This window comes from Panicum virgatum, chromosome 8N, assembly GCF_016808335.1.
Source record: "Panicum virgatum strain AP13 chromosome 8N, P.virgatum_v5, whole genome shotgun sequence".
Classification (NCBI taxonomy): Eukaryota; Viridiplantae; Streptophyta; class Magnoliopsida; order Poales; family Poaceae; genus Panicum; species Panicum virgatum.
In genome coordinates, this window is record NC_053152.1 from 27,588,738 (window position 1) to 27,601,237 (window position 12,500).

General features: G+C 45.9%; 2 long non-coding RNA genes across 2 annotated transcripts; one reads left to right on the plus strand and one right to left on the minus strand.

Annotated features, from left to right (window-relative positions):
* The first annotated feature begins 9,248 nt into the window (after positions 1-9,248).
* LOC120685668 lies at positions 9,249-10,273 on the plus strand. Its single transcript, XR_005679689.1, has 2 exons — positions 9,249-9,420; positions 9,740-10,273. It is a non-coding gene; the product is annotated as an uncharacterized LOC120685668 (long non-coding RNA).
* On the minus strand, positions 9,441-11,910 carry LOC120685669. Its single transcript, XR_005679690.1, has 2 exons — positions 10,815-11,910; positions 9,441-10,388 (listed from the first exon to the last, which is right to left on the minus strand). It is a non-coding gene; the product is annotated as an uncharacterized LOC120685669 (long non-coding RNA).
* Positions 11,911-12,500: the final 590 nt, after the last annotated feature.

Here is a 12,500-nt window from a genome sequence, read left to right on the forward strand (position 1 = left end):
AAACTTAAGCACTATTTCTCTTTGGATCAAATCTTTGATTTTGCAAATAGAAGTGATGTAAGCGTATGCCTTCAATTTCCCCACCAAGCTCCACCTCAGCCATTTTAGAAGTAGGGAAGAAAATGCAAGTTCTGGTGAGGGTACACACTTGAGTGACATTGAGAGATCCAATAAAAGGGTAAGACCATGAATAATTTTATATTTGAGCAAAAGTTGCAAAAAAATCCCAAACTTGCAGCAAAATATGGAAGGTGCTTGGATTAGGTTGTTCCAATCATCAACAGTCCAAAACGGTAAGGAAGAAATTCAAAGGTTCATAGATGAAGGTAAGGTATTGAACAACTTTTGTGCAGGTTGTCTTTATCAAGGAAGGGTCTTTTCTACCTTAGTCTTAACCTTTACTCGGGATGAGCAAAGGGCTTAGTGTGGGGGATCTTGTTGATGTCTAATTTGACCCGTTTTGACTGTCAACTCCGGCATCAAAACCATGCATAAAGATGGAATATGGTAACACAGGATTAAAAACTAATGAATTGCATAGATGTTGGTTTCAAAATGTATGAATTTGAGACAAAATTGAAGCTAAGTGGCAGGTCATGATCCAAGGTACAAATGTTTGACGAATCGGAGCGCGACACATGTCGTCACAAGGATCAAAGGGCCCACCAAAGCAAGGAAACCAATATTACAGAGGCTTAGGCACGTGCCAAGGCCAATGGGACCCACCTGGAAGCTTTCTGGCCAAAGACGATGGCCAAAGGTGGGGCCCACTGGTCGACCGACCAGTGGTGAGCTCCATTGATCTCCAACCTTTGCATGAAGCTTCAAGGAAGGTTCCCTAGGTCGGTTCCAAGTGCCTCACATGCTGCAACTCGGCCGAGAAGACCCATTTGCTCTTCCCTATAAATATGAGAGGGGGGGCTAGAATAGGACTCACACATCTCACACCCCTCTCCTCTCATTCTTCACTCGGAGCTTGGGAGCTCTCCACAGGTGCTTAGGTAGCCTAGGAGGTCAGAAGAAATAGGGATAGAGTGGGGATAAGCCGGGGGAAGTGCCGGGCCTGTCGGCACTCTTCTCTGCTTGTACCTCGACGGATGCTTATCGGTCTGTAATTGTTCGTGATTATTTTAGTATTCATAATTTATTTCAAGTTTAGTTAGTAGTTTTATGCTGTTTACTGGATTGAGTGTCTACTAATATTATAGTTGTTAGCCCTAGTCTAAGACTCTCGATAGAGACAGATGTTCTTGGCCAGGACTAGAGATAGTAAATGATAGTGTAGGTGTAGTGCCTAGGCTAGACTTTACCATTCGATTGTTGTGCCTCCCATGGTTTGTAGAGGTAGCCCGCAGGTGGTGACAACCCTGTTTAGTGCTATCATAATCCTCCACATTCGGTTGCATGATAGCAGCCTATGCTAGAACTTTTGGTCTGACCAGGCGAAGCTGCCGCCTGACATAAACAGCTGATTCTTAGTCTGATCTTACCATGAATCTGAATAGTCCTCTCTACCACTTGATCCTACTGGTGTTGTGTCCTTGGATGAGTCTAAAGCTTAGATATCGTACTCACATTTCCATGGATTCGATAACCCTTTGAGTACTCTGAGGTGAAAGTTACATCGATATCTGTACGCTTGCAGATTCTTTCGTGAGGTTCAGTATACCCAGGCAGCTTTCTGGTGCCGTTGTTGGTTAATCTAGCAGCGATGTTAGGAAACGCCATCACCCCCTCGACTACAGAGTAAGACTACTCTGCACCCGCATGTTGCGCTCATCCGAACAAAAGTTCAAAGAGGGTGAGAGAAAAGTCCACTCGCCGGGCTAATCAGTTACTTAAGCTTACCGATTACCATATTTCTCGGCATGTGGTTAGTACGTTCAAACACTTAACCAGCACTGCCACACACTGCAACCTTAGCATATTTTCACTAGTCAGATGGGGTCTCATCTATGAGCAATGTACCCTGACCCCGCCCATTACCTTATAGAACTGGCATCCATACAGTTCCAGCCGTATGCACAATGTTAAGCATACGCTATCGAAACAACGTATTGACTGAGTACCGTCGTGGATGGGGAGTTGAAATCCAATTTCGAACCACTACTCCCAATATAATCAACCAATGGTTGGTATATTGGCAGCAGCTCAAGTTGGCCACTGCTTGAGCCCAGCGTTCGGCTCGCATCACAGACGGGAAGGTCAGACTCCCTCAGCTGACTGAGCAATCATACCTTCGCGATGACGTGTCGTTACAGAATTTAAAGTACTGGAAGTAATGTGCTGGAAGTCAGTCATACAATATAAGCCACCTGATTTTACCCATAAACCCCTATGGCTTTACGTTCTATACACTTCATTAAGAATCCAACGCCTTTCAAAAACTTAATAGTTTTGAAGTCTAGTTTTAAGGTTTGTTGCTAGAAAAGCGCAGTCGCAGTCTCTGGTAGTGCTGTCTGTTTGCTCTGATATCAGCTGTGGTGGAACCACCCAAAATAAACTGGCTGACTGCGGTAGTCATCGTTGCTAGGCAACTCTGAACAAAGACCGCACTACACGGCAGTTCCTCGAGTAAATTCTTGATTAAAGCCACGGTAACCGGGATCTAAACAAACAACAACTCACATAAAGGCGAGCCCAGAGAGTACAACATAGAATATTTCTTACATCACAGAGTCGTAGCGGAAATTTAATTTATTATAAACCAGTTCAGAATAGTAAAGTACTACAGAGTTTTTAAACAACTACTGTTCATCAGAATTTCATTATTCAGCAGAAGACTGAAAATACGATAAATAGCGATAAGTCGGATGCCACGATGAAGCCCGTACGCGACATCACTCAGCAGGAGGGGTATCAGCGCTCGCTGAGGGACCGTCCCACTCAATTGACCAATCCGGAGGCAAAGTACAAGGCCAAGTCAAACCCACAATCATTGCCTCAAAGTCAGTACCTCAAAAACAGTGCCACAAGAAAGGCTGAGCAACTAATACTCACCAAGGCTTACCCGTCACCGAATATACATAGTTCGTTATCTAGACATGCAAGGCTTTGTAACATTCTGGGTTTATTTTGCTGAAAGGCAACAAAGAATAGGTCCTTATATTCAAGTTTTAGCTTTCAGATTCTAGGTTGATTAACTAGTCTAAGTAAGCATCCTATTTCTAGACAGGCATGGTGAAAATATTAATCAAACAATAGTATTACCATCATCATGTTCCACTTGTTACTCTATGTGACAGAAATTGTTAAGCAGTCTCAAACCGTGAGATGCGGATGATTCGAATCGAGTTTCTTAACCTTGCAAGGCAACTAACTCACACTCATGGGGAACTATGCCACCTACACAACTTTTCCCCTTTCTTTCTAGTCCATGGATCCGGTGTAGGAATATGGGGTAGCAAAAACAAAAATTTTCTACCGCATAAACCAGGATTACTGCAGTTATAGATCACGGGATTACCACTAGACGCGCGGTTGTGGAACTTCTGTAGCGCGTCGGTGTAGTGCAGATGGAAGCCGGCAATGCAGTTGCGGGAACCACCTCACGAATGGCTCATCCTTGTGCAGCAAGCGCAACACCTCCACGAAGTCCACACGTACGGGAAGAAGCGCCGCACTCCGGATTGCTAGATCCGCGAGAACAACTAGGGCTTGATGCACGAAAGAGAGGGCGGCGGCCAGCAAATGGGGCTAGGGTTAGGGGTATGGCGCCCCTCCCCTTGCTTATATAGGCTTGGTGGGCGCCCCTTTGGTGGGCCTTAATGGGCCCCACCTTGGGCGCCCCCTAGGTGGGCTACCTTGGGCCCCACCAAGGGTCCAACCCTATGGGCTCTCTAGGCCCATTAGTGCATCAAAGCCCAGTCTAATTTAGATCTCATCCTCATTAGGCTTTTAGCCCTTAAGTGTGTGACTCTATGGGCTCACGCATGAATAGACATGGCCGAGTACTCGTACTCGCCAATAGTTGATAGCAGTCTCTAGCAAGACGTGTCAACTCCTATGCATGTGCGAATCATATCTATGGATCTGTCACAATCTTATATATGCTGTTCCCTTTGCCTCACAATATTTGGTCTAGCTTGAAGCCGACCACTCTTTCTCGATCCTGTGATTCAGAATCCTTAGTTAACTCTTAACACTAGCATGGCCATGCATTTCTTGATCCGAATCACTCGAGGGGCCCAGAGATATCTCTCTCTTGTAGAGAAGGGCAAATCTCATCTTGACCGACTATGTCTCACAGCATGCTTCTTGACAGACCCGAAAACCACCTTTATAACTACCCAGTTACGGTGTAGCGTTTGATGGCTCCTAAGTAAGCCGGTTCACATCTTGAGTACATGTTGACGGTCATTAACGACCAATTTTTACCGTCAACTCCTGCACAAAAGGGAACCACAAAGTGGAATAAATGCTAGCATAGGGTTTATTTATTAACAAATTCCACATATGGTGCTTGAGAATGTGTGCAGGTGGTTTTGAACTAATTTCGCAGATTTAAAGTACACTTTGGCCCGACATAAATCGTAGAAATTATCAGAGCACCAATTCAGGCTCAAATGGACCAAGTGTAGCCCAAGAACCCAGTTCAGACCACTCAAGACAGGCCAAGCCCAACTGGGTTAAGACAAGGAGGCCTAGGACAGCCTGCTGGACGAAGCTGGGGGCGGTTGGCCCACCTGGCAGGCCGAACGACCTACTGGTCGGCCGACTAGGCCCATGAGCCCCACCACCTCAGTTTCGACATGTGGCGCCTCTCTGCTGGTTGCTTAAGTCAGTTCCAGGTGCTTCAGCCCGTGGCTCCCTCCTATAAATACAAGGGGAGGGGGTAGAGGAATGGACACACACACACACATCACACCCTCTCAACTCACCTTTCTCCCTTGGAGCTTGAGGCCTTCATCCTAGATGCTTATGTAAACTAGGAGGTATAGAAGAAGAGGAGGAGAGTGAGGAGGAGTCGGGGGAAGTGCCGGGTCTGTCGGCACTCTTCTCCGCTTGTACCTCGACGGATGCTTATTCGGTTGTAAGTGTTCGAGACTTTTTTTATTTGTTTATTTGGAATTAGAGTTTAGATCGCAAGTTATCATCTCTGCCTTATATTAGTTGATGTGTATGCTAGCGAGTAGCATTTGATCTTAGCTTAAGACCCCGGATAGAAAAGGGTAGTCTTGGCCAGGGCTAAGGTTAGTAGGGAAAGGCGTAGACGTGGTGTCTAGGCTGGACTATACCACTCAGTTGTCTGATAGTCCCACGTTTTGTAGAGGTAGCCGGCAAGTGTTGATAGCCCTGTTCGAGCCTTTTAGTAATCCTCCACGTTCGGATATCAGATAGAGCACATATTGGAACTACCGGTTTGCATAAGTCGGTCGACACCTTTGGCTCGAAGTATAACGGAGGCGTGATCTCTTCTTGTAGGCATAGATTCTAGATATAGAAAGTCCTCTATTCTATCTTCTCCACACTGGCGCATGTGCCCTTGGATGAGCCTGAACCTGTAGATAGCGTACTCACGTTCCTCAGTGGATACGATACCCTAGAATACTCTTGGGTGAAAGCTACAGCGGTATCCGTGCGCTTGCGGATTTTATTCGTGACGTTGCAAAATACCAACAAGCTTTCTGGTACTGTTGCCGGGGAACGGTAGCTACATTATCTACGGACTCAGTCGTCCTCATATCTTTTTTTTTTTCTTTTTTCCTTGATTCTACCTCAACCCCCGCTACCCATGGAGCAGCTATCACTTTTACAGCTCTCTTCACCCAAGAGCGAGTTCTACGAGCCAGCACCCTCTGCTGACCCAATTCTTTCTACTAGCTATGAACTCGACTCAGGCTACATAGCCTTTGTTCTGGAAAATTCCTTTTCAAGAAGGGATTGTGAAAATCCCTACCATCATCTGCGCGAGTTCGAGCAAGTATGTTCATGCAAGAAAATTTCGGGAATGACACACGAAACTCTTAAATGGAAATTATTTCCTTTTTCCCTTTCGGGAGAAGTGAAGCAATGGTACATTCGTGTCATAGGAGGTGTGAATGAAAGTTGGATTGAACTTCGGGACATATTCTGTTCTGCATTCTTTCCGCTTTCACTCGGGTGATAGTCTGGTGGGGTCCTTTGTACCTTCATTTTTGAAGGCAGGATGTTTCTGAAGCTGGAGAGGCTGGACCCGACGGCTTACAAAGGAGAAGACCACATGATCACCGGTGATTCCTTTATTTTTCCAATTCGCAATGGCTCTGAGGATGCACTCAACTTGCTTGCCACCAGGTCAATTACTCGACCAATTTTCTTGGACTTGGGGGACACCAGGAACTCTTTCTAGAAGTGGAGATTCAGAGTTCCCGACATGAAACCGAAATTTCTTCCACTCGATTCCTTTACCCACTGGATCATACGCTAAGTACTCGTCTCGAGTTTCAGGGCGGAGTATTAGTTCACATCCGCCGACGACGGCAGTTTTGGTGGCATTTGGAATGGGGACAAGGATGAAGAAATGTTGAAAAAGGTGAAAATGGGGAAGAATGCCAATGAATGCTTCGCAGAAATGAGTAAAAATAGAAAGATACAAAATGGATTAGGGAGTCAGATGATACAATTGGATTCCCCAGAATTGCAGAAGGTCATAGAAAAATTCCGACACGGGAAGTGCAAGGCCACGTTCCATGAAATCACGGAACACAACGGTTTCAAGGGTACCTTCCATAGGGTAATCTTCTCCTTCCCCTGCACGCCATTGGATCACGCCTTGAGTTTGGAGGAGCCCCATATTCTCCAGATCTTGCAACACTAATTCAGACATTTTACTTTTGCGCCAGCCCGTTGAAAGATTGGCAACTGCTTCGTTTTCAACCTTGGATTTGTCTTTCTTGGGAGCCATCTCAATGTCACGAGTTTAAGCTCGGGGGCTACGAGAGGGGCTATGGATGGCACAGGCAGTGGGCAACTGTGAATCTGAATTTGATGGCGGCTAGGGGTTAAAAGGTTTAAAACCCTAAAAGTGACTGAATGGGTTCATATGGTCTCTGATGGCAATTTCGTGAATACCAGGAAGATCAACGGATTCTTTCTTTTTCAGGAAAGTTTTCATCACTTATTCTGCCATGAGTTTTCTTTGATTCTTAAATCTAAACTGATAGATTTAAATTCAAGACTCAAGGGCTGCGGGATATGTGTCTTAGAGATTTATTTTTCAAATTTCTTGGAAAATGATGAAGGAAAAAGACTGAAGTGACCCTCAGCCTGATTCTGCGATTCAACCTAAGCCTCGGGGGCTGCTCCATATGGAGCGCGAGTACTTCGCGCACCATAGATTATCAAGATTTCGGGGCTTGAGCAGCTCACAGCCTCGAGACAACCAAAAGTACTTGGAGGACTACTCGACGTATCTGAAGGAAAGACCAGAAGCAACCAGAAGGATATTCTGACTACTTGAAGTACTCGAAGATGCCCGGCCAAGTACTCGACGCCTGCAGAACTCGACTACGAAGAGCTCGGGGGCTTGTCAGACCCGGGGCAGCAGGACTGCTTATAGGCGTAGAATGTTCTAGATTAAGGGATAGCTCATGGATGGACCTTATCTCTCTTCACTACAAGAGATTTGACATTAGGTGACGTTCTATTTATGTCACACAAGTGGTTATTTTCGTTATGTTTTGCATTTTGTGACGTTCGGGTGACGAAAATGCGATCGTCGCCTAATGTGGGTCATAAAATGTATTCTGTGACGAAAACGCGTTTTTTTGTCACAAATTTTGTGACGATCCTTACAGTGTCACTAATTTGTGACGCTTACTTTTCGTCACTACCAAACCTGAAAAATGTCACGAAATCTATACCATGCCTGACTAAGCAAATGCCAGGTAGGACAAAAAAATGTCACAAAATTATATTCTACTAACATGACGATGACTAGGATATGACGTGGCAGACCCTTTGTGACGATTTAATTCGTCACAAAACAATAAATGGCCCAACAAAACCCATTTGGAGAGCACCATATTGTGAGCTAAATTGCAGATCCATTACATTTTACACATGTTGATCGTTTTTATATCAGTCCATCCCATTTGCACATATTACAGCCCATTCTTCATTCAACCCATTACAAACATCGCAGCCCGGAGCCCAATCAATAGAAGATAGATTCACATAAGATCAACATAAATGTAGCCACATTTATCATTTATTAATCCTGGTGGCACAAATACAGTAGCACAATTATATTAGGCAATACATAATCTTAAGGAAAATACAATGCCAAAAAAGATAGCCAAGTCATATGTCCAAATCACTAAACAATGGACCATTCATCATGAATCTAGAAAGTAGCATGAGACCAAGAAATTGCCTACTCATTCTCATTGGTACTGCCTTGATAAAACTTCCAATCCTGCCAACTGCTTGCACCTTTTGCTGATTCTCCTACCTTCTTCAGGATATCTATAGAAGTTATCATCGAGCACTCACTGCCTGCTGCACAATACCCTATGTTTTCAACATTAGTATTGGAATGTAATAGATAGAATATGTAGGATACAATTTCCGAAATAATGAGGCAGACATTCGGATGTCGGATTGTCTGGAAAGGCGGGACAATCCACCCAGGGGGAGCGGACGTTGAGCTGACAGTTCTTTTCGGAACAAACAAATATTTAAATTCAACGCGAATGTTCAAGTTGGTTTCTAAATTCAGACAATAACAAATCACAGGCTTATTCAAGCTGGCTCCTATATTTAACAACTTATTGCTGGAAACGCAACATACACAGGACTATAGAACTTACGGTGCCCAAGGTAGGCAGAAGTAGTCCATAGGGTGGGTTCCACAGCAGGTGGCAATAGTTAAGTTACAAGCCACAATGTATCCGGTCATCCGGTCCATAGCGGTGGGTCCCATGCTGAAATAAAAAAAAATCGGTCCAACCTCCCTTGTCCCTTCGCGGGAGCTCACGGAGAACTCCGCGTTCTCAACGCATCCGCCGCCGCCGCCTCCATCGTCTCCGTCCCCGATCTCCCTCCTTGCACCAAATCCGACCATGGCCTTCTGTGGGTACCTCCTTATGTGTTGCATCTACTAGGATCTGCAATTTTTATGCACTGCTATAGCCTACAAAATTAGATCGGCCGGCTCCCTCGAACGACTGGCACGGCAACCAGTAGAGCGGCAGCCTGCCCGTTGACAACGGCGGGGCGGCGAATTGCGTGGCTCGCGGACACCCGACGCGGCCACCCCTCGACGCTCGCGGACGCCGAACGCCGGCGCGGCCACTCGCGAGGCCCGGCGAGGCAGACGCGCGGACGCCGCACGCAGGCGCGGCCACTTGCCTTGCGCGCGCGGACGCAAGGCGAGGCAGGCGCGCGGACGCCCGGGTGCAGAAGTGCCGACCGGACGGACTCCCAGCATCTCAGCAGGTATGAAGAAGCATCTCACGAACTCCGAACCACGTTCAATCTCTACTACTTGAACAAGTTAAGAATTATCTCAGTATAATGAAATGAAGAAGTACATTTTCCAAGATTACAAAGCCATTGAAGAAAAACACACAATCCTAAATTAATTGGACAAGCCATTATTCTAGCTGAGGCGATACTGTAAAATTACATGGATGAGACTCTACTCTTGCTCTGGTTCATGCTGCTGTGTACTGAATTTTTGTCATATGTGCTCTATCAAATCTTCCTTCAGCCGAGTGTGAGTTGATCCATCACGAATTTCCATGTCTTTGTCTAGTACATCTGTGAATCCATACATTGGTGGGCGAGCTTGAAGCCAACTCCCTGGCTGGTGAACACCTTGAAATATGAGAGGAGAATGGCCATATGGTGGGTGGATTCCTGGAGGACCAAAAGGATTGAAGTTCTGTAGAAAATTGGATGTCCCAAAGGGAAACTGAGATTGGGGTGTAGGAGGTGAGAACTGGCCACTTCCCTCTGATGAGTACTGAGATGGAGAGTCATGATTCAAGAGGTTTGAAATGTTTCTGGGGTTGGGTTCCATTGGAAGGTGGTTGTGTTCTAGAGTTGAATCTCAAGTGCTGAGATTTGAGCAACAAACTCATTCAGTATTTGTACAGGTAGCAAGCAGGCAAGAAGAGGAGGCCAACGCCCAATGGCTAGCAACTGGAGCCTATGGCTCTTTATTTGTTTAACGTACTGTGTCAGATGTACAGTAGAAGAAACATTTTTTATTGTCATATGGGCAGGCCATAGCCCTATGGTTGGCTTTTATTATTTCTTCCCTATTGACTACTCTCACAATGTATCAGCCACCTGGTAAAGATTATTTAATTCACTATGGACTACTTTTTCCTAACATTGTGGTTGCCCTTAACATCTGTCTGCAGCAGCAAAATAGGACAGCTATGAGATCAGTCCATTACCTGCAAAATACAAGAAACAAAATAAAAGGATAAGGAACAAAACTAATTTATATAAACATGTTAAGTCAAGGCAATCTTCTGTTAAACTATTTTATAGCAACTGACCATAGCTTCTGATAAGATTCTGATAACTTATATAAGATAAAGAATTTTGTAGCAACTAGCAACAGTTTGTAGTCTGTACAATTGCCCTAATAATAAGAATCGGGTAGTGTTTTAATAATACTACAAAGAGATAAACTATTGCTCTTACAGGAACATAATGTACTTGCTTGCATCCATTCACTCACTAACAGGCAAGTAATAAACGATGAACTGGAATTGCTAGCCCAATACTGTTATCTAAAACTTCACTACCGCTGATGCTTAATTTGGGTGCATTTAGGAACACGAATTCTGTTATATCATTAAAAAGATTATGCTCACCAAAATAGTTTCCTATAGTTATTTATTTATTATTTATGGCACAATCGAGCCATATTGCAATTGTACACAGCCACGTCATTCAAGCTTCCAAACTTGAAATCTCTCCTCGCTGCAATGGACACCATGATAAAAAACTGAAATCTTCATCAGGGAAACTTCAGAAATCAAACCAAGGAATATACATACAACTAAGAAAGCAAGAAAATTATGGCATAGCTCAGACTCCATTGATAACATGCCATATTGCGATCTTTGCTATGGGCAACTAAACCTTTGCCTGCAGGACGTGCTATCAGAATGGGACAATCTGAATGGAAATGCAACAATTGTAACTAGTACATAGATACTCCAATTATCCACTTCAGCATGCAGTATCCTTATTTGCAGAGCTATTCTATTGGAGCTTGCAGTATATACCTACTTTCTCCAGTTACAAATAAATTTCACATAATTAATTAAGCACAAAAGCAGTAGTAATTGAACAGAGCAGAGAACACATAATTAGCAGTGGGAAGAGGCGCCGCTTGTCCTGGCTCCCGAGTTGAAGAGTAGTCGCGGTTCCACGTGAATTAGCAGGTTAGGGGAAAAGCAACACATTACTCGTACTGAAGGCTGCAAAGGCCGGCTCCTAGCCTCCTTGGTACTGCGCAGCAGCCCCACAGGATTCTCCAGATCTGCAGCCGTTGCCACCGAAGGCCACCCCGCGGCAGCGAGGACGGCGAGGCGACTGTGATGTCGTGCTCCTAGCGGTGGCGGTGACTTTGAGGTCGTGCTCCTGGCGGCGGCGTTCCCCTCCTCCTCGCGTTCCTCCTCTCCTCCGGCGTGGCGGCAATGTCGAGCCCCAGAGGGAGATCCTCCTCCTCTTCTCCTTCCCTCTCCTCCTCGGCTCCTCCTCTGCTTCTCTTCTTCTGGGTGGCGGCGGCAACTTTGGCACGGGCTGCGTGGGGTCGAGCTCCTCCTCTTACTCTGTGGCGGCGGCGGTGGAGACTGGCGGCGGCGCTGCTGGCGGCCAAGGCGTGGCGGCCGCGGGTGGTTGGCAGGGGCCGCGGTGCACGCGGGGGTGCGCTGGCAGGCGAGGAAGGGGGGGGGGGGGGGGGGGGGGGCGCAGGCGGCGGCCAAAGCAGAGAAGGGAGGCGGCGCACAGGGGAAGGGCCAGGGGGCGGTAGGGTCGAAGAAGGAAGAATAGAGGAGGCTGCAGGTGGCGGTTTGGGCTGGAGGCGTGGTGATGGGCCGATGTTGGGCCGCGCGCTGCGGGACGGCGAGTTAGGCCAGCAGCGGGCTACGCTGCTTGGGTTGCAGGCCGAAAAGGCCAACGGTTTGGTGCCTGGTGGTTTGGGTTGGACTGGGTGGCTTGGGTTTTAGCTAGGTCTAGGATTTGGTCTGGGCCGGTTTTGGACACGGGTTCAGATTATGGTTAGGGTTCAGGTCAAACTCGCATAGGGTCTTGATGGGCCCGTGGGTTAGGATTATTGAGCATTTGAATTTAAATTGAGGGCACAATTTATTTTAAATACCATACAATTTTCACATAAGAAAATAAATCCAACTCGAACTCAAATGAACAAAGTAGATTCAAATTAAATTCGAACAACTCCAAATATATTCACACTAGCAATATTTTCCTTAATTAATTTCACCAAATAAGTACAACAGTTAGTTTTGATATTAGGATTAGTCCATGGTTTA